The sequence below is a fragment of the Elephas maximus genome, chromosome X (genome assembly GCF_024166365.1).
Source record: "Elephas maximus indicus isolate mEleMax1 chromosome X, mEleMax1 primary haplotype, whole genome shotgun sequence".
Taxonomy (NCBI): domain Eukaryota; kingdom Metazoa; phylum Chordata; class Mammalia; order Proboscidea; family Elephantidae; genus Elephas; species Elephas maximus.
The window spans coordinates 174,599,799-174,618,907 of record NC_064846.1 but is presented as its reverse complement, the minus strand read 5'-3'; the positions used below and the strand labels follow the sequence as shown (position 1 = coordinate 174,618,907).

At 45.9% G+C, this 19,109-nt stretch overlaps 1 protein-coding gene across 7 annotated transcripts in view; it reads right to left on the bottom strand.

Annotated features, from left to right (window-relative positions):
* Window positions 1–19,109, bottom strand: part of NLGN4X (neuroligin 4 X-linked) — a 620,760-nt gene that overhangs the window by 343,647 nt on the left and 258,004 nt on the right. Inside the window, exon 1 of one of the 7 annotated variants that reach the window (XM_049872281.1) lies at window positions 16,794–17,100. The exons of 4 other annotated variants lie outside the window; for them this stretch is intronic. The gene's annotated coding sequence lies outside the window, so the exon portion shown is untranslated. Of the gene's footprint in view, window positions 1–15,454; window positions 15,706–16,146; window positions 16,264–16,793; window positions 17,101–19,109 lie in introns of those variants that run through there. 2 more of the 7 variants (XM_049872284.1, XM_049872285.1) reach the window with 2 other exon arrangements.

The following is a 19,109-nucleotide window of genomic DNA, read 5'->3' as shown; positions in this document are numbered from 1 at the left end:
GCCACACCTCTTTCCAGTTGAGTTGATTCCGACTCATAAGGACCCCACAGGACAGAGTAGAACTGCCTATAGAGTTTCCAAGAGCAGCTGGTGGATTTGAACTGCCAACCTCTTGGTTAGCAGCCGAGCTTTAAACCACTGCACCACCAGGGCTCCTTGCACCAACCGGGGATTCCAAACCAGCTGCCTTGAGCTGACCCCAACGTATGGAACCCCATGAGTGTCAGTGTAGAACTGTGCTCCACAGGGTTTTCAATGGCTGATTTTTCCTAAGTGGATTGCCAGGCCTTTCTTCCAAGGTGCCTCTGGGTGGACTCAAACCTCCAATCTTGGTTAGCAGCACCGCAGGGCATTCACCATTTGCACTACCCAGGGGCTCCACATCTCCTTCTGAAAGGCTGTAGGATCACGCGCTATTTGATAAATCCCTCTGCTTGGAGGCCACAGGCTGACAAGATCAAGACAAGCCAGATAAAGCAAAAGCCCCCTGTGGGGACAGACAGATTTTTCGAGGCAATGAACGAGGGATGCCCACCTAAGATCAACACAACACTGGGGCCGACTCAGCTCTCCACACCAGGGGCTCCCTGAGGCCCCTGCAAGCCCTGGGGACTTCCAGGAGGGGCGGTGCTTTCTCAAAATGAAACATTTTATGAGAAACAAAATATGGTTTGCATTTCGAGAGACTACTGCAACCTCCTTCACACTCTAATTTCCTCCTATAAGTTGTGTTTAAAGGAAAGAGAGACTAGCTAAGCATGTACCCTACAATGAATCGGCAGTAGAATTTGAATGGTCAAATTTTAACTCAAAATAAATAATGCACTGGGATTTTTTACTGATTCTGCTAAAATATGAAACATGGCTGAGGAAGTATTATCTTTGAGAAATCTTTAGGAAGACATGTTTCTCAATGCAAAGTGCAGCACTTACACGTAAGTAAATATATATGGTGTATATAATTTAAACCCTGGTGGTATAGTGGTTAAGGGCTACAGCTGGCTGCTAACCAAAAAGTTGGCAGTTCGAATCCACCAGGTGCTCCTGGGAAACTCTATGGGGCAGTTCTACTCTGTCCTGTAGGGTCGCTATGAGTCGGAATGTACTCGATGGCAATAGGTTTTTTTTTTTAATGGGCTTTTTAAAATATAATTTACATATATGTAAATAAAGTATTATATGTTATAAGATTTATGTATGTAAATAAAGTGTCTATAGCTGACCTTTCAGTTAGCAGCCAAGCACTCAACCATTGTGCCACCAGGGATACATATGTATATATTATACACACACACACACACACACCCATATACATACACATGGAAGCCCTGGTGGCATAGTGGTTGAGTGCTATGGCTGCTAACAAAAGGGTCGGCAATTCGAGTCCGCCAGGCACTCCTTGGAAACTCTATGGGGCAGTTCTACTCTGTCCTATAGGGTTGTTATGAGTCGGAATCGACTCAACGGCACTGGGTTTATATATATACACACATACATACATATATATATATATACACATATACACACACACATTTATAACCCCTTGCCATAGAGTTGATTCTGACTCATAGTAACCCTATGTACATATATGCATATATATGGATAGATTGATTGATAGATGTATAACTATATATGTATGTATGTATGCACATATACACACATGCATGCACACGTGTGTATATACGTATAGATAGATACATAGATATATAGATATATATATCCCTGGTGGAAACCCTGGTGGCAGAGTGGTTAAGTGTTATGGCTGCTAACCAGAAGGTTGGCAGTTCAAATCCACCAGGTGTTCCTTGGAAACTCTATGGGGCAGTTCTACTCTGTCCTATAGGTCACTGTGAGTCGGAATTGACTCGACGGCTGTGGGCTTTCTTATATCCCTGGTGGCGCAATGGTTGAGTGTTTGGCTGCTAACTAAAAGGCCAGCAGTTCAAACCCCGCAGCCACTCTATGGGAGAAAAATGTGGCAGTCTGCTTCCATAAACATTACAGCCTTGGAAATCCTGTGGGGCAGGTCTACTGTGTCCTATAGGGTCACTATAAATTGGAATCAACTGAACAGCAATGAGTTTGGTTTTGGTTTTTTGTGTACATATAAATCAGTATACATGTTGGGCATTTGTAGACCCAAATAATTTACTAATTTGGATTTGTTTCAATTAAATATACCAAAACTTACTTTCCTGCAAAATTAGTACACACACCTATTTATGTAATTTTCAAGTAATTTCCATAATGTGTAATATTTAATAGAAGACCAAAGAAGAATTGATGCCTTTGAATGATGGTGTTGGTAAAGAATATTGAAGATACCATGGACTGCCAAGAGAACTAACAAATCTGTCTTGGAAGAAGTGCAACCAGAACGCTCCTTAGAAGCAAGGATGGCGAGACTATGTCTCACGTAATTTGGACATGTTTTCAGCAGGGACCAGTCCCTGGAGAAGGACATCATGCTTGGTAAGGTAGAGGGTCAGCAAAAGAGAGGAAGACCCTCCATGAGATGGATTGACAAGTGGCTGTAACGACGGGTTGAAGCATAACGATGACCGTGAGGATGACGCAGGACTTGGCAGTGTTTCATTCTATGTACACAGGGTAGCTCTGAGTCTGAACAGATTCAGTGGCACCTAACAACAACAGTGAACATTTAATTAAGCTGTTTTTTCTTTAACGTTTGAGATAAAATGTAAGGGGTTAAAAAAAAAAAAACTCCACCAAAAGAGAAATTGTCGTAAAACATCCTTGTTCCTAAATAGGGGAGTCTGGTTTATTGTGTCCCACTTCTTGGGTCTCAGCAAATATTGAATAAATGAAGTGAAGAGAACACTAAATGCTAAAAAGTTCATTTCTCTAAATTGCCTTGATAATATGAACACTTTCAAGTAACTTTAGACCTGGTTGGCACCTGTTTTTGCTCTGTATCAGTAAATTATAACAGAACTACTTCGAACAAAGCTATGTGGCTGTGGTTAACTGCCATGAAGTCAGTCCCTGACTCATGGTGAGCCTATGTACAATGCAACAATACCCTGCCCCGTCCTGAGCCTTCCTCAGGATCAACTGCAAATCGGACCCTTGTGATCCACACACAGAGTTTTCATTGGCTGATTTTCAGAAATAGATCTCCAGGCCTTTCTTCCTAGTCTGTCTTGGTCTGAAAGCTCCACTGAAACCTTTTCAGCATCATAGCAACATACAACCTTCCACTGATAAACAGGTAGGGGCTGCGTGTGAGGTGCATTGGCCAGGAATGGAACGCGGGTCTCCTGCATGGAAGGTGAGAATTCTACCACTGAGCAACCACTGTGCCCCTGAGAGATGGTTACAGAGAGTGAAAATTTTTTGGACCTAGGAGCTTCTTCAGGAAAAAAATCCCTGGTATTGAAGCTGTTCCCATCAATCGCTAGCAGGCTTTCATTTTATTGTAAGGAGTCCCCGTGAAGAATTTTCCTCTGAGACAATGCAATGAATGGCTCATTTTTAAACAAGCCTAGTGCAACGCATGAGGGATGCCGCCTCTTGCCAAGGTTGCTTCGTGGAAGCTCAAAGACCTTCAATTCTTAAGTAAAAAAAAAAGATTAGGTGAGGAATGACAGAGCTCATGGCAGCTGCCTGTGATTCTTCCTATCTTTTAAGACCTTGCTTGAGACTCGAAAAGGTTAGAATTCAAGATACTGTCTATGCCTTTGAACACGCTGAAATTTCTAACTGTTCTTTATTGATTTGTGTGAACAGACCTTAGGAAATGGCCATTAGTTAATGAGAATGGTTTCACTACCACATATTAAAAAAAAAAAAAGAATTGTGAGCAATCAATTTTTTGTTGACTCAAAGTAATCTGTTTTATGTCTATGTTCACTTGATTTACTAAAATCAAAATCAACATTTTATACATAACACAGTGCTGGAGGAATTTTTGAGGTCTAACCAGCCACACAAATACAGTCTGTGGAAAATTCTATTAGGTCATCATGAATATGCTTCTTTGCCAGTCCTTCAGTTCTTTGTTGCCTTCCTGATCACTTGATCCATCCCTCTATCTATTGATCTTTATTTTTTCTTTTAAGCCATTAAGGGATCTCATCATCCATCCAAATAGAAGCAAAGAAGTTTGGAAAGAAGTAAGGGATGAAGGAAGGAAGGGAGGGAGGGAGGAAAATAGGAAGGAAGGGAGAGAAAGAGAAAGGGAGACAGGAAGGGAGGGAGGGAGGGAAGGAGGAAAGGAAGAAGAGAGAAGAGAGGAAGGGAGGAAGGAAGGAAGGGAAGGAGGAAGAGGGGAGGAAGGGAGGGAGGGAGGGAGGGAGGAAGGAGGGAAGGAGGAAAGGGAAGGAGAGAGGGAGGGAGGGAGGAAAGAAAAATGAAGGAAGGACTGAGAAAGAGAGAGAGAGGGAGAAAAGAAATCCTAATACATACCAGAATATGAGATGTAGGGAAGACATGATCCAATGACCTTAGCAACAACTTAAATATGAACATTCACACACAGCAGTGCTTTCTGAGAGTAGCAACAAGGCTAATTCTCCTCTTCTGTTCCACCACTGACTTGAGGTCCTGTCCTGTGACTGGCATATAATAGACACCCAATAAAAGTGGCCAATGAAAGAATGGACATGAAGAGCAAGCTCATGTTGGAATGGGAAGCCATTTTCCAGAAAAGGATACATGCGTCTCAGTCACAGGATGTCCTTTTTGCCAACGCTAGAACCTATGAGCCTACCACATTGGTTTTTCACCTTGAGGGAGCCTGTGGAAGTGTCCCAACCAAGAGAATCTACCCCTCGGTGGGCAGCATGATGCTTCCCCCAACCCCAAGCCCGGCACATGGTGGACATCACTGACTTGCCCTGGCATTCTCTCCTGCTCAGCTCCACATGACCTCAGATTTCTTCTCACTCCTTTGCATTCAAGGATCAGAGCATGCCCATCTATTCAAGTGGTCAGCTGAAGCCATCTCTAGCTTGACACGTATTCCCACTGGCATGGGACATTCCCTCCAGTGCACAAAAGCACACTAAGTATCACAAGGAGGCAAAAGTGAACAATTAACTATGTTTCAGTCAGTCTGTAATGTGTTTGCTATCATAGTATCATCCTGGTACCAAGCCAGCTCTCTGACTTCAGGTTGAATGTAGCTACTGTGGACCACGAGTCCCTGGGTGATGCAAAGATTAAAGCTCTCAGTGGCTAAATGAAAGGTTGGAGGTTTGAGTCCACCTAGAAGCACTTGGGAAGAAAAGGCTGGCCATCTACTTCCTAAAAATCAGCCATTGAAAACCCTACAGAGTATATTTCTGCTCTAACACACTTGGGATCACCATCAGCCAGGGTCGCCATGAGTCACGGTCTACTCAAATGCAACCGGTTTTTGTTTTTTAAGAGTGGATTTCCTGGAAATCTACTCACCACATATAACACAGCTTCTTAGAGAAAATGCATCTCGACTTTTTTTTTTTTTTTTTTTAAGATAAGGACTTTTCAATGAATTTGGAAATACAGCTAGTTTAGTGCTTGAAATCTTAGGCTTCCTGGATATAACCTGTCAAAATACAGCTTTATGCAAGAGATGGCGCCTGGATATGGCCGTCATTCTACCTGCCTTCCTGAGACGGCTTTCCTCTACCTGCCAGTCTGTGGACAGTGTCCCAGAGACCTAAGTGTGTTTGTGACCTTGTAATCTGTAATCAGACTCCTAGGTGGTGCAAACAGTTAATGTACTCAGCTGCTAACTAAAAGCTTGGAGGCTCTAGTTCACCCAGAGGTGCCTCAGAAGAAAAGCCTGGTGATTTATTTTCAAAAAATCAGCCACTGAAAATCCTAGGGACCACAGTTCAGTAGACACACGTGGGGTCACCCTTAGTCAGGGTTGAGTCCAAGGCAACTGGTTTGCTTTTTGTTTTTTAATATGTGGTTATATTTCTAAAGCACCTGTATACAGTATTGAAGCCACAATAGAGGAAACACTTCAGCCTTATTAATTCACCGATGTTGCTGCTATCAGCTGGGGTTATTCAGTGCTAACCCCTGGTCGCTATGAGCCAGAACGGACTCAACGGCAGTGGGTTTTTTTTTTTTTTTTGCCCCGTGGTTGGGATATGAGTGAGTCGTCCGTGTTGAATTCAAAGGAGCTTTGCAGAGATCTGAAGAACTAGATGGTGCCCGGCTACCACTGCCTATTGTTCTAATCGGGGCCAAGTAGATGGACCATGACAGAACAGGAGAAAAATGCAGAACAGAACTCAAATTCTTAAACAGTTCAGACTTACTGGACCCGTTGAGACTAGAGGACTCCCTATCACCCTAAGACACCCTTCAAACCTTAAATAAAAACTATTCCCTGAGGTCACATTTTAGCAAAATAATAAGATGGCACACAAAATAAAGGCTATTACCCACGAGTATGGGGCTCCATTAAAAAATCATCTATATGAGACCGAAAGTTCAACAATGACTCTAAAGGAAAGATGAGAGGATAAGGCGGCAGGAAAACTAGAGCACTGGAAACAGATCAGAACGCAATGAAAGGGAATGTTGACACCTTGTGAAAAATGCAACTAATGACACTGAACAATCTGTATGGAAATTGTAAAGTGGAAACCTAATTTGCAGTGTAAACTTTCACCAAAAACACAATAACGTATTATTTAAAAAAATTAAAGACAAAGGAGCTTTGCAGGGAGAAGGGACCTCAAGACCAGGAGAGACTATTACGAGTTCAACTTTTGTGCTTTCGAAGCACTCTGTGTTTATTGAAATTGCACACAGGGTTTCCGAAGCTACGCTAGTACAATGTTCCATCAGCTAAGCCTAATACAAGGCTTCCATAGGAAGATCTCAGCCGAGGTCTTTTAGGGCTGAGAAGCGAAGTGCCGTTCTCCTATAAAGGCAGATAAAAGGATTACGACTTGAGCCTTTTTTACAAGAGTACCCTCTATAGTTCTTGTAAAAGTTGTCCATTTCTTCATCCCAGTATGTAAATACGGCACAACAGTGATGTACCTGAAAAAGCAGTGTTTTATGTCATACAGAGCATGTCGCCTTAAACGTGAGTGATCATATCTCTTTGGAAAATGTTACTCAAACAAGAACAGAAAGCTTAAAGGAAACTTAGACAAAACAGATTCTTGATCCTAAATTCTTTTTTTTTTTTTTCCCAGTTGCCATGGAGTTGACGCTGACTCATGGTGGCCCCGTGTGTGTCAGAGTAGAACTGTGCTCCGTTGGGTTTTCTGATTTTTCAAAAGTAGATGGTAGAATTTTCTTATGAGGCACCCCCGAGTGAACTGGAACCTCCAACCTCTTGGTTAGCAGCCAAGCTAAACAAACCCCTTGTGGTACAGTCAATGTCAACTCATGGCGACCCTATAGGAAGGACAGAGTAAAACTGCCCCATAGGGTTTCCAAGGAGCAGCTGGAGGATTCGAACTACCGACCTTTTGGTTAGCAGCTGTAGTAGCTCTTAACCACCGCACCTTCAGGGCTTTCTATTTATTTAGGTTTCATTGGTAAGGAGGTATTTACCTTCTAGCTGAGGAGTAAGCCCCTGTTTACTACATGGCTGTTGGGTGCCAGCCAGTCAATTCTGGCTCAAAGCGGCCCCATGTGACAGAGTAGAACTGCCCCCTAGGGTTTCCCGGGCTGTAATCTTTACGGGAGCAGATCGCCAGGTCTATCTCTTACAAAGCCGCTGGGTAGGTTCAAACCACCAACCTTTTGGTTAGCAGCCCAGTGCTTAACCATTTTGCCACCAGGGCTACTTATGTTTATCATAAACCCCAAAAAACAAACCCGCCACCATCGAGTCAATTCCCACTCCCAGCAACCTCAAGTGACAGAGCAGAACTACCCCCTAGGGTTTACAGAAGCAGACTACCACATCTTTCTCCTATGGAGCGGCCGGTGGGTGGGTTTGAACCACTGACCTTTGGGTTAGCAGCCAAGAACTTAGCCACTGCGCCCGCCACTAAGGACTTAAATTATGCTATTTTTGGTAGTATGCTTTTTGGTAAATGGTGGAGAAAAGAGAAGAAAAATGACTAATGGAAGTCACATTTCTCATTCAGGTATCCTACTTTTTTGTTTTTTTACACAATATGCTGCGTGGCTGAGAAAACATCGTATACACACATACAACCATGGGTTGCCAGAAGAACGAACAAACACGTCTTAAAAGAAATACAACCAGCATGCTCCTTAGAAGCAAGAATGGCAAGACTTCGACTTGCCTACTTCAGACACGTCATCAGGAAAGAATAATGGCTACAAAAGGACATCATGGTTGGTAAGGTAGAGGGTCAGCTAAAATGAGGGAAACCCTCCATGAGATGGACTGACACATAGCTGCTACCATGGACTCCAACATAGCAGCAATGATGGTGAGGATGGCAAAGGACCGGCCAACGCTTTGTTCTGTTGTCAACACAGTCACTATGAGCCGCAGCTGACTTGATGGCAACTAACAGCAACAACACACACACACACATACACACACACACACACACGGAAGCATACTTCAAATCATCGTAGGTGGCTTTAAGCCAGGAGGACTTATCTAATCGACTTAGAAACGCTGTTAACGATGACATATTTGTACCTGTAAAAATGTGTTACTTTTTTATGAGTTTTTCCACCTAACCCTCTCACAGAGGTACACGTATTGTGAATAGTAAAAACTGGAAGGCGATAAAGGCACTTGATCTCAATGGGGATTTTCTTCCACACACCCCTGGTGCATCTGAGACCACAATGCCCGGTGCAGGACTCTCAGCAGCTGATGCTTTGCCAACCCTGGTAAGGTGATACGTGTCCGGAAGCTCCCAACATCCTTCTCTTGTTTTCCCGAACCAAATATTGATGATGTTAAAATATGAAACCCTGAAAAGGACAGCTTGTGTTAATCCAGTGGTACATGTAACCACGCAACAAAGGAAACCCCCTTGGCTCTTTGTAAAAATAAACATCAACGCACTGCCATCATTTTTATCATGCCAGTCATGGTTTCATTAAATTTTTTTAAAATCTTTTTTAAAGAATCCAAGCATACATCAAGTAATGCCACATTCAACAAACCAAATACCTTTTCTTTGCAATTCAAAAAAATGCAGGCTGAGTTTCATAATATAAAGAGAGTATCCAGTTTGCAAATATGTGCTACCCAACCCCTCCCCCACAAAAAAAAAAAAAAAACACATACAATCAAACAGAAAATAAGGTTGAATGGGGGTTGATGTGTGGCCTAGGAAAGATGTGTGCAGATGTGAGTCAAAACTGGGGTCTGGAGTTACAGCTTTATAATCTACGGTCTCATCATCCAATCACATATTAATATCTTAAAATCAAAACTGTCATCACTATTAACATACAGGACTCCCTGGGGGTGCAAACGGTTCAATGCTTGGTTGCTAACCAAAAGGTTGGAGGTTGAGTCCACCCAGAGGTGGCTTGGAAGAAAAGCCTGGCGACCTACTTCTGAAAAATCAGCCACTGACAACCCTGTGGAGCACTGTTCTACTCTGACATACATGGGGGCGCCCTGAGTCGGGGTCCACGTGACGAAAACGGACTGATTATTAACACACAGAACCAGGCAGGCTTGATTGTATCCAAAGAGAGCACTGAGTTACTGTGGCAAATCGCTATTCATGTAACATACATTTTAAATAAAACAGCCCAAACAAAACTCTGGGTCATTTCCTCACATTTCCAAAGGGCTGTGAAATCACGTGTCACTTCATTAACACTCTCCCGAAATAAAGATTTGTCACCTTGGAATTGATTCCTCAGCCAACCAAGCCTGCACGAACCCTTTTATCTAGTCTCCTTCCTAAATTATACAAAAACCCGCTGCTGTCCAGTCAATTCTGACTCCTAGCGACCCTATAAGACAGAGCAGAACTGCCCTATAGGGTTTCCAAGGAGGTCCTGGTGGATTCGAACCGCTGACCTTTTTTTTGGTTAGCATCTGTAGCTCTTAACCACTACGCGACCAGGGTTTCCAAATTATACATGGATTACTCTTTTTCCTCTCTGAAATAAATTCCATAAAACCTCGTTTTATTATGGTACAAAAAAACCCAAACCCACCACTGTTCAGTTGGTTTTGACTCATAGTGACCCTACAGGACAGAGTAGAACCGCCCCATAGGGTTTCCAAGGAGCAGCTGGTGGATTCAAACTGCTGACCTTTTGGTTAGCAGCCAAGTTTTTAACCACTGCACCACCATGGCTCCTGTTGTGGTACAGAATTTCAAATTCTCATGGAACTCAGACTTCCTGGAGCCACTGAGGCTGGACAAACCCCCAAAGCTGTTGCCCTGAGATAATCATTAAACCTTAAAGCAAAAATATCCCCTGAAGCCTTCTTTAAACCAAACAATAGTTTAGCTTAACTAGCAAAATAAAAAATGTCTGCCTTGTGCATTGTGGTCTGTTAAGAACTATCTGTATAGGATCAAACCGACAACAGCAATTGGAAAGGTTAGATAGGAAGCTTAGGGGGCAGTGAGTTTCTGTGAGTGGGGGAGGAACAGCTCAGAAAAGGAGGGAGAACGGTTGCACAACTAGAAGAATGTAATCAATGTCACTGACTTGTACATGTACAAACTGTCGAATTGGTGTATCTTTCTCTGTGCATTATTTTCGACAACAAAAAAAAATTTTTTTTTTTTAAAGCTTGCTTTATTATAATTTTCATGTTGTTGGGGTTTAGTTTGGAGCCCTGGTGGGGCAGTGGTTAAGAGCTATGGCTGTTAAACAAGAGGTCAGCAGTTCTAGTCCACCAGCCACTCCTTGGAAGCCCTATGGGGCAGTTCTACTCTGTCCTACAGGGTCCTATGAATCAGAATCGACTGGAAGGCAATGGGATTTGGGGTTTAGTTGGTTTCCCTTCTGGGAGGAAAGAAGATGGTGTTGGGCCAGACAGGAAGTTCAGGAAATGAAGGGCCACTTGCCACACACAAGCGTGCCAGGTGGTGCACAGGTGTTCTGCACACACCTGTGACAGGTAAACTCCACATGAAATGTCTAGAGTCTGAAATGAGAGCCCTGCTTGGACTGGTTATTCTCCACTGCCTACCTTCTATTCCTATACTGGTGTTACGAGGCTTTTCTTTATTTTATTTATTATAACCACGACAGAAAGAAACCCTTCTCATATATATTTACCCAAAGCCTGTAAATGGCCAAATGTCAACTTTCTAGGCAGGCTTTGCTCTTTTTCTTATTCATCGTGCTACCCCTCCCCCTACCTCCCGGAGAAAAATGAGCGACAGTCTCCTATGCTGTGGTTTGCTTCGCAAGGAACAAGGGGCCTTTGAGTGACCGAATGAGGGTTGTTTAGAGAAAAATGACAAAACTGGAAAATATTCATTGACCGAATGTTACTACCGCCTACCACAGATGACTCAGTTGCCTACACCACGTGGGCTTCCATTTTGATTCTTTCTCTAATTGACTGGGCACAATGTTATCTTTGACTTCAACTGGGTAGCTGACGACTTCAAGAAATCAGTTGTTGTCATATCATTTTGGAGGGCAGTACACTACGTGCTGTGTATCGCTGTAATATTGGGGTAATATTGTTTTCTCATGTTTTGCTGAAATTTTCTGAACATGTATTTCATTTATAATAAAAAAACTGAGGAAGGTGTTTTTAAAAGAGTTAGCAGAAAATTCAAATGCATCTTTATTTTTACAAGAAACCAAGTGTTTATAATATTGAATATATTTTAATCGTAAGTGTTCAGTTTTGTAGACTTATTTTTATTGGTTAATAGCTCAGCTGCTAACCAAAAGGTCAGCAGTTCAAATCCAGCAGCCGCTCCTTGGAAAACCTATGGAGCAGCTCTACTCTGTCCTATAGTGTAGCTGTGAGTCGGAATCGACTCAACGGCAACCGGTTTGGTTTTTTGGTTTTTTATTTTTATTTTAGAACGATGTTATTATGTGGGTATGTCCGTAAGCATATTCTTTGTGTATACGTGTGTGGTAAATATGTATTACATAACAAAACAGTTGCCATTTCAACATTCTTTACATGTACAGTTCATGACACGTTATTCAACCATCACTCTCATCCGTTCCCAAAGAGTCTCATCACCCTTCACAGAGGCTCTGTCTCCTGAGCAGTGACTTCTCCTTTCCCTCTTCCCCCTGCCTGCCCCTGGTAGCCACTGATCATCTCTGGCCTCTATTTCAGAGGAAAAAAAAGTCATTTGTTGCTACAAAGAAGGTAGGGTCTGTCTTAGAATTCTTTATCATGATTAAGTAGACAAAGATGTCTCCTCCAAAAGGAAACAGTATCTAGAAAAAAAGGATGGGGAGGGGGAGGCGAGGGTGAACTGATTTAAACTAAACCCTGAGCCTATTTTCTCATTTCGGAATAAGAATGTGTCTTGTTAAATGCAGAAAGTGCCCCCTTTCTGGCCCCATTCAATCTGGTTTATGGATTAAGCACCCATTTCTGACGGGTGACTTTCCCATAGTGAAGCCACCCCTCACCAGGTCTGTGTTAATCACATGAAGTATCCGCAGTGTGAGGCCATTCAGAAACTTAGAACGCTGTTTTTTGAAATACTGACTGGGGCTTCCTTGGCCTATAATAAATTCATCAGCAAGCTGCATTACCGACAACATTCAACCGTATAATAAAAGTTGAAAACATGGAACAACACAGATTAAAACAGAAGAATGTTAAACTGAGGCCACACCCCACACACATGAATGTTGTTGTTTCCAAGAGCCTCCCTTTTTTCCGCCCCTTGCTGTGGGCCGGGGATAAAAAGCTCAATACTCTAAAGAGTTTTTAAAGAGACTTTTGCACATTCTAAAAGCCACGAAATCTGCAGACTAGCGAGCACCTTCTTCTCTGTGCGGAAACCAGAAGCTTTCCACAAGTGACTACAGAAAGAAAAATAAACAAAAAGGCCAAACTCCAGAAAGAATAAAATCCCCTGCGTACACTCATCACCGGTCTCCATTCCAAGCCCCAAAATAGGAGCTTTCAAGTACGTTCAAATCTATTCACCTGTGTGATAGCAACAACGCACTTCCTTGGCCAATCTCCATTTTGCAGCCACAGGGTGCTTAGCAAGTATATTTTCTATTCTGAGGTTTGGGTAAAAACGAGCTAGACTGTTAGCTTTAGGGCTAACTGTACATTCAGCATTATTTTACCAAAAAAAAAAAAAAGAACAGAAAGAATGAGAGCAACATTTCTTCCACCCAAGAAAAATACACCTAGGCACCTTACGAACAGCATCAAAGCACTGCCCTTATTACGAAATGCAGTTATCATTTTATCCCTGCAGGAAAGCATTCTCCTTTCCAAAGAATCGAGCTTCTCATTTCAACGCAGTGATTTAAAACTGATGAAGTGATTTCCATCTGCCACACTGGCCCTGGCCACTTTCGTACATGTCAAGGAAGATACACTTTAAAATTGCTAAATATATATATTCATTTTGTTACCCAAGGAAATGTGCGTGTGTGCCTGTGTATGCATTTCTTTGGGTAAAAGAATACTGAACTTCTCATCTGACAAAATACATATTTGTAGAGGTCTCTGTGAAGCTCTTATTTTTTGTAATTTCAGGACTAATTTTAAAAATCCAGATTTTTTTTTTTTTTTTTTTTTTCTGGAAATAAACGGCCGAGGCAACCATGTGCCCCAACCGCGGGCTCATCTACAGAAGCAGACGGCTCTTGAAGATTTTGAAGATTGCAGCCAATGCCTTCCTAGGGCCAAGGAAAGACGCAAAACCGTTCTCCACTGCCCCTGCGGTCCCCTCAAAAAAGCAGATTTCTCTGGAATCCGGACATCTCTCCAGGGCTCTGCCTTCCTGGAGGAAAACGTGAGGCTTCTCCGTTCCAGCCCTGCAAACCCTGGGAACCGCTGCCGTTGCTTTGTTCGTAATTAAAGACAGGCCCTTCAATCTCCATCCTTTCCTTTCTCCCTGAAGCAGGTACCAACGGTTTCTTACGCAGGTCTGTCTAGGTTGGCTGCAGAGAGCTTGCACAAACCCGCAACTCTGCCCCACTGGAATCACCAGGTTTCCCTAAACTTTTTTGGGGGGGGGGAGGGGGCCTCATATCCTGCTAAGTATTTACTTTGAAAACGCAGCTAGCTCTCACCACTTGCCCCCAACCCCCCTCCCCCCCCCCGCCAAAAAACAGTTAAGAGCAGCGCGCTCGGGATGCCCAAGCCCTGCCCGCAATGGATTCTTCAAAAAGCAGCGCATAGGAGCACGTAACCGACCCCCCCCCCCAAGTGACCAAATAGAAAAAAATCAAATCAAAATCAAAGGAAGCACCCATATCACCACCTTGTGGACTCTGCTCGAAAGAACATCACCTGCTTAGTGCCGCACCCCCACCCAACCCTCACCCCAAATTAAAAAAAAAATTTTTAAGTTGGGTCCAAATGACGGATGGGGAGGCTCAGCCCCTGCCCCACCCCCAGGGTCGCCCAGGCACTGGGTGTGACTCCCAATCCGCACACCTGGCTCGGGCACACGCTGCAAGGCCCCGCGCACGGCCAGGGCCACCCCTGCCGCCACCCCGGTGTCCCCAACACCGCCCCCCGCCTTCTCCCGCGCCGGCCCTGCGATGGCAGCTCGATGACTCCGATAATGAAGAAAACGAGGCCCACACCTGCCTGAGGTGCGGGAAGGAGTCCGGCGCTGGGAACGCGCACCCTTAAACGAAAGAGGCCAACCCGGAGAGGGCTGCAGGGCGGCTCCAGTGCCCTCCCGCGGGCATCCGTTCCCAGTGTGGCCCAGCGGCCGGGGGTACCAGGCGGGTGACCCTGATGCCGCCCGCGCAGGGAAGAAAGGGCACTGGGGCTGGCCGGCGTGGGGTGCCCCCGGGCCCTGGGCTGCACTGTGTGGGCGCCACTGCGGGGCGCGGAGCCGGGCGGCCGGGGACGCAGCCAGAGGCCACACTCACCGGCCTTGGGGGTAAAGGGTCCGGGCCAGGAGGGACAAGGAGGGGGCGTCCGCTGGGTCTGGACGCGAGAGGCCCCACTCACCAGCCTCGCGGGCGAAGGGTCTCGGGGTGGGGAGGGAGAGACAAGTAAGAGGTGTCCGCGAGGACCAGGAGCTAGGGCGCCGGGAGGGGGAGGATAGCCGGGGGCGAATGCGGCGGGGACCGGCCCCCGCCCCCCGAAGCCCTCCCCCCGAAGTCCTCCGCAGTCGCACGATACCTCCCCCACCCGCGCGTCCTCGGTAGGTCCCCCAGAGAGCCCGCGCGCAGCCAGGGCCGCCCCCTCCACCTGGGAAGGGGAGACCAAGTCCACCTGCTTGTTCCGGAGTCCCCCTGCCCGGGCCCTCGCACCGCCCCCCACCAGCTGCGGAAGGGCGGAGCTTTGCCACCAGGTCTGCCCGCCTGGCGGGAGGGGGACACAGCTGAGGCGGGGGCGGGGGGGGCGGAAGGCGGGAATCGGTACCTGAAAGCGTTTTGGGGGGTGGTATCGGAAGCGCAGGGACGCTCAGAGCTTTAGGGTCCAGGGTTGTTTGTCGCGTTGTGCTAGGCTTTGGGGGTGCAGCGCGGATTGGCACCGACGTCCCAGACCCCCGCCCCCACTCCCGGCTGTGCGCCCCGCGGGCTCAACCCCCGAAACCTGACTCTGGGGGCGCTGCCCGGGGCCGGATCCCCAGAGGATCCCCAGAGACCCCGGCCAGGGCGCCTGGCACCTGTCCCTTCAGCTCCCAACTTTTTTTTTGTCCCCTGGCGACTCAAGCGGTCGGCGGCTGGGACATGGAGCTCCGGCCGCGGGTGGCTGCTGCGTCCCGCCCCCCCCCCCCCCCCGGAACGGTCCGGGCTGGACCCGAAGTCTCCTTACAGCAAAGCCCCAGCTCTCCCCTTGGCGGCTGGCCTTCCCCCAAACCCACACACAGGGAAAAGGGGAGGGGGGGCAGCTGCCCGCCCTCAGCTTTGCCCACGTAGCCGTGCTCGGCTACCGGCCTTGGGTCTGCAGCGGGGTCCCCAGAGCGCCCCGCTCTCCCCCTGCACCCCGGCCAGGACCTCATCGATCATCACGTGGGTGATTTCATGCATCGCACAAGCCCTCATCTTCGCCGACCCAAAGATGAAGGAAAAAAAAAAAAAAAAACCCGCTTAATGCAACCCCAGGCAGACCTGGTTCTTTTTTCTCTCCTGTTAACCCCCAAAAGCACGCCAGGAGGTGGTAGCTAGCAGCTTCCTTCCAGAAGAAGCGGGGGAAAGGCCCCGGGCGCTCACAGTTTCTGAAGTCCTCCGGCCTTCCTCCTCCGAGTCGGGTTTTGCAGAGAACTGGCGCCTAGCTCCTTCTCTCTCTCTCTCCCTCTCTACTGCAGATAGATTTTTTTTTTTTTTCTTCTCTCCCCTCCACACTGTTCAGTTTATTTGTATGGAAGGCTGCGCTACTTTGTAAACACATCACACACGGACCCGGAGCCGTCCAAATAGCTGATTGCAGCAAAATGCAGCCAAATCTCGGTGCTCCCCAATTTTTTAAAGGCAAAATAAAATCAAATGCTTCTATCGAGAAGTGCATGAAGGCTGCACATGACAGGCGTACATGTATGTCCACGCTTCCACCCACACCTACAAAATGGAGCGACAGATGGGAGAAAGTCCTGTCCAAATTTTGCAAAATAAAGAAAGAAAAAAAATGTCAGATGAAGTGCGGCTCAAACCGCTGCAGGGAGGTTTAGCCACCCTTGCTGGGGCGCAACCGCGAGTCACAGTGTTCAAAAGGCTTTAAAATAAAATAACCCCGAGACACATCTGAAAATGGTACCTACCTCAAGCTGTGCAGACGCTGCCGGAACGATTCAAAGTGTCCTTTTTAGACATCAGGATTTTTCCAGGGAAGCATAGCCGATGGTCTGATTCAGGAGGCTATCTTTTTTAGTCCAGGCGTCTTTGATTTCTGGAAGGGCCAGCAGATTTGCACAGCCAAAGGAAAGCAGCGGCCACCGCCACCGCCGTTTGGAGGAGATCGGTAATTTGGGTGGTAAATAGTCTGCAATCAGGCAGCCAACGCATGACAATCAGAGCGGGAAGGGCAGAGCTGGGGCTCAATGAGGGCTCTGTGCGGAGAGACGCGGACGCCGGAGAGAGACGCCTCTGCGAGAAAAGGCAGCTTGAGCAGCGAGTCCTGCTGTCTGCCTCGCTCTCCGCCTGCGATTGGCCCAAACTGAATGAAATTTACCAAGCCAGCAGCCAATAGATCCCCGCAGCCTGCCCCATCCCTACAGAAACCTCAGCCACAGCTACGACCTAACGCAAATCCCAGTGCAAACCAGCGGTAACAGAGTGATCCGGGGCGTTGGGGTGGTGGAACAGGTGGGCAGGTCACGCGCCGGGGCCAGGCCAGGGACGCGCAGACAGCATCCATCCTGACTGCGAAGCTTCTAAGGGCGATTCAAAGACTCTTTACCCTAAGCCAGCGCCACAGTATTTGCAAACGTCTTTTTAAGGCTATGTTTTCCAAGAGTACCAGCCCTGAGGAGCTGTTCCCGTGGACCCCAAATGACAAAGATGTTACTGTTCCCAGGGCTGCGATGCTGTGATTTAATCAGGAGGCAATGATGTCATTGATGACTGGCGGCAAAATTGGAAGGAAGGTCTGTGGAGGACCGGATTTCTCTCCTGCTCCTATGATGTTGGGGAGAGTGGCTGGAGTGGATGCATGTTTTTTGTGTACTTATTCAGCGATGACTTTGTTAAGTAGAATATTGAAGGGTGGAAGTTGCTGAGATTGGTCTTTTTTTTTTTTTAATAAAAACTATTGTTTTTATTGTCGTTGAAAATATATGCAGCAAAACGGACACCAATTTAACAATTTCTCCATGTATGATTCGGGGCATTGATTACATTCTTCAAGTTGTGCAGCTATTCTCACCCTGCTTTTCTAAATTGTTCCCCCCCTCTTAACATAAGCACACTGCCCCCGAAGCTTCCTATCTAATATCTCCAGTTACTGTTGTCACTTTGATCCCATGTAGACAGTTCTTTAAAGGAGCGCAATGCTGAACACAGGCATTCTTCACTAACTAAGCTACGCTATTTTTTTTTTTTTTTTTGGTTTGGAAACCCTGGTGGCTTAGCGTTTAAGTGCTACCCAAAGGGTGGGCAGTTCAAATCTGCCAGGCGCTCCTTGGAAACTCTATGGGAGAGTTCTACTCTGTCTCCTAGGGTTGCTATGAGTCAGAATCGACTCCACGGCACTGGATTTGGTTTTGTTTTGGTTATTATTTGGTTTAATGAATTCAAGGAGTATTTTTGGTTTAAGGCTTAGGGGTTAAAGATCTTCTCAGGGAAATATTTTTTTCTGGTTCATCCAGCCTCCACAGATCCAGAAAATCTGGATTCCATGTGAATTTGAAAATCTGTTCTACATTTTCCCCCTTTTGGTCAGGATTCTTCCGTAGAATCTTTGCTGAAAGGTCCATTATTTTTAAATATGGCCCTTTATATTTTGGATCTGCTCTGTCTTCCCCATTCAGTTTCAAGTTTGGCAGTGTGACGCAGTATCTAACAGGGTTAGATGGACTTATCTTTAATTGGGCAATGTCTAAAGTTCCTAGTTGAGAATTCGGAGGACATCATATAAGGTCAAAGCAATGAGCATAGATTCTGAAACTACAATTGCTTGGGTTCAGGTCACATATATGACCTTGGATGTGTATTTGTATGGTGTGTCTCAGTTTCTCCACCTATAAAATGGAGATGATAAAAAAAGACCAAAGAAGAATTGATGCCTTTGAATCGTGGTGTTGGCAAAGAACATTGAATATACCATGGACTGCCAGAGGAACAAACAAATCTGTTTTGGAAGAAGTACAACCAGAACGCTCCTTAGAAGCAAGGATGGTGAGACTATGTTTCACATATTTTGGACATGTTATCAGGAAGGACCAGTCCCTGGAGAAGGGCATCATGCTTGGCAGAGGGTCAGCAAAAAAAGAGGGACCCTCAATTAGATGGATTGACAGTGGCTGCAACAATGGACTCAGGCATAACAATGATTGTGAGAATGGCACAGGACCTGGCAATGTTTCATTCTGTTGTACATACAGTTGCTACAAGTGGGAACTGACTCAACGGCATCTAAC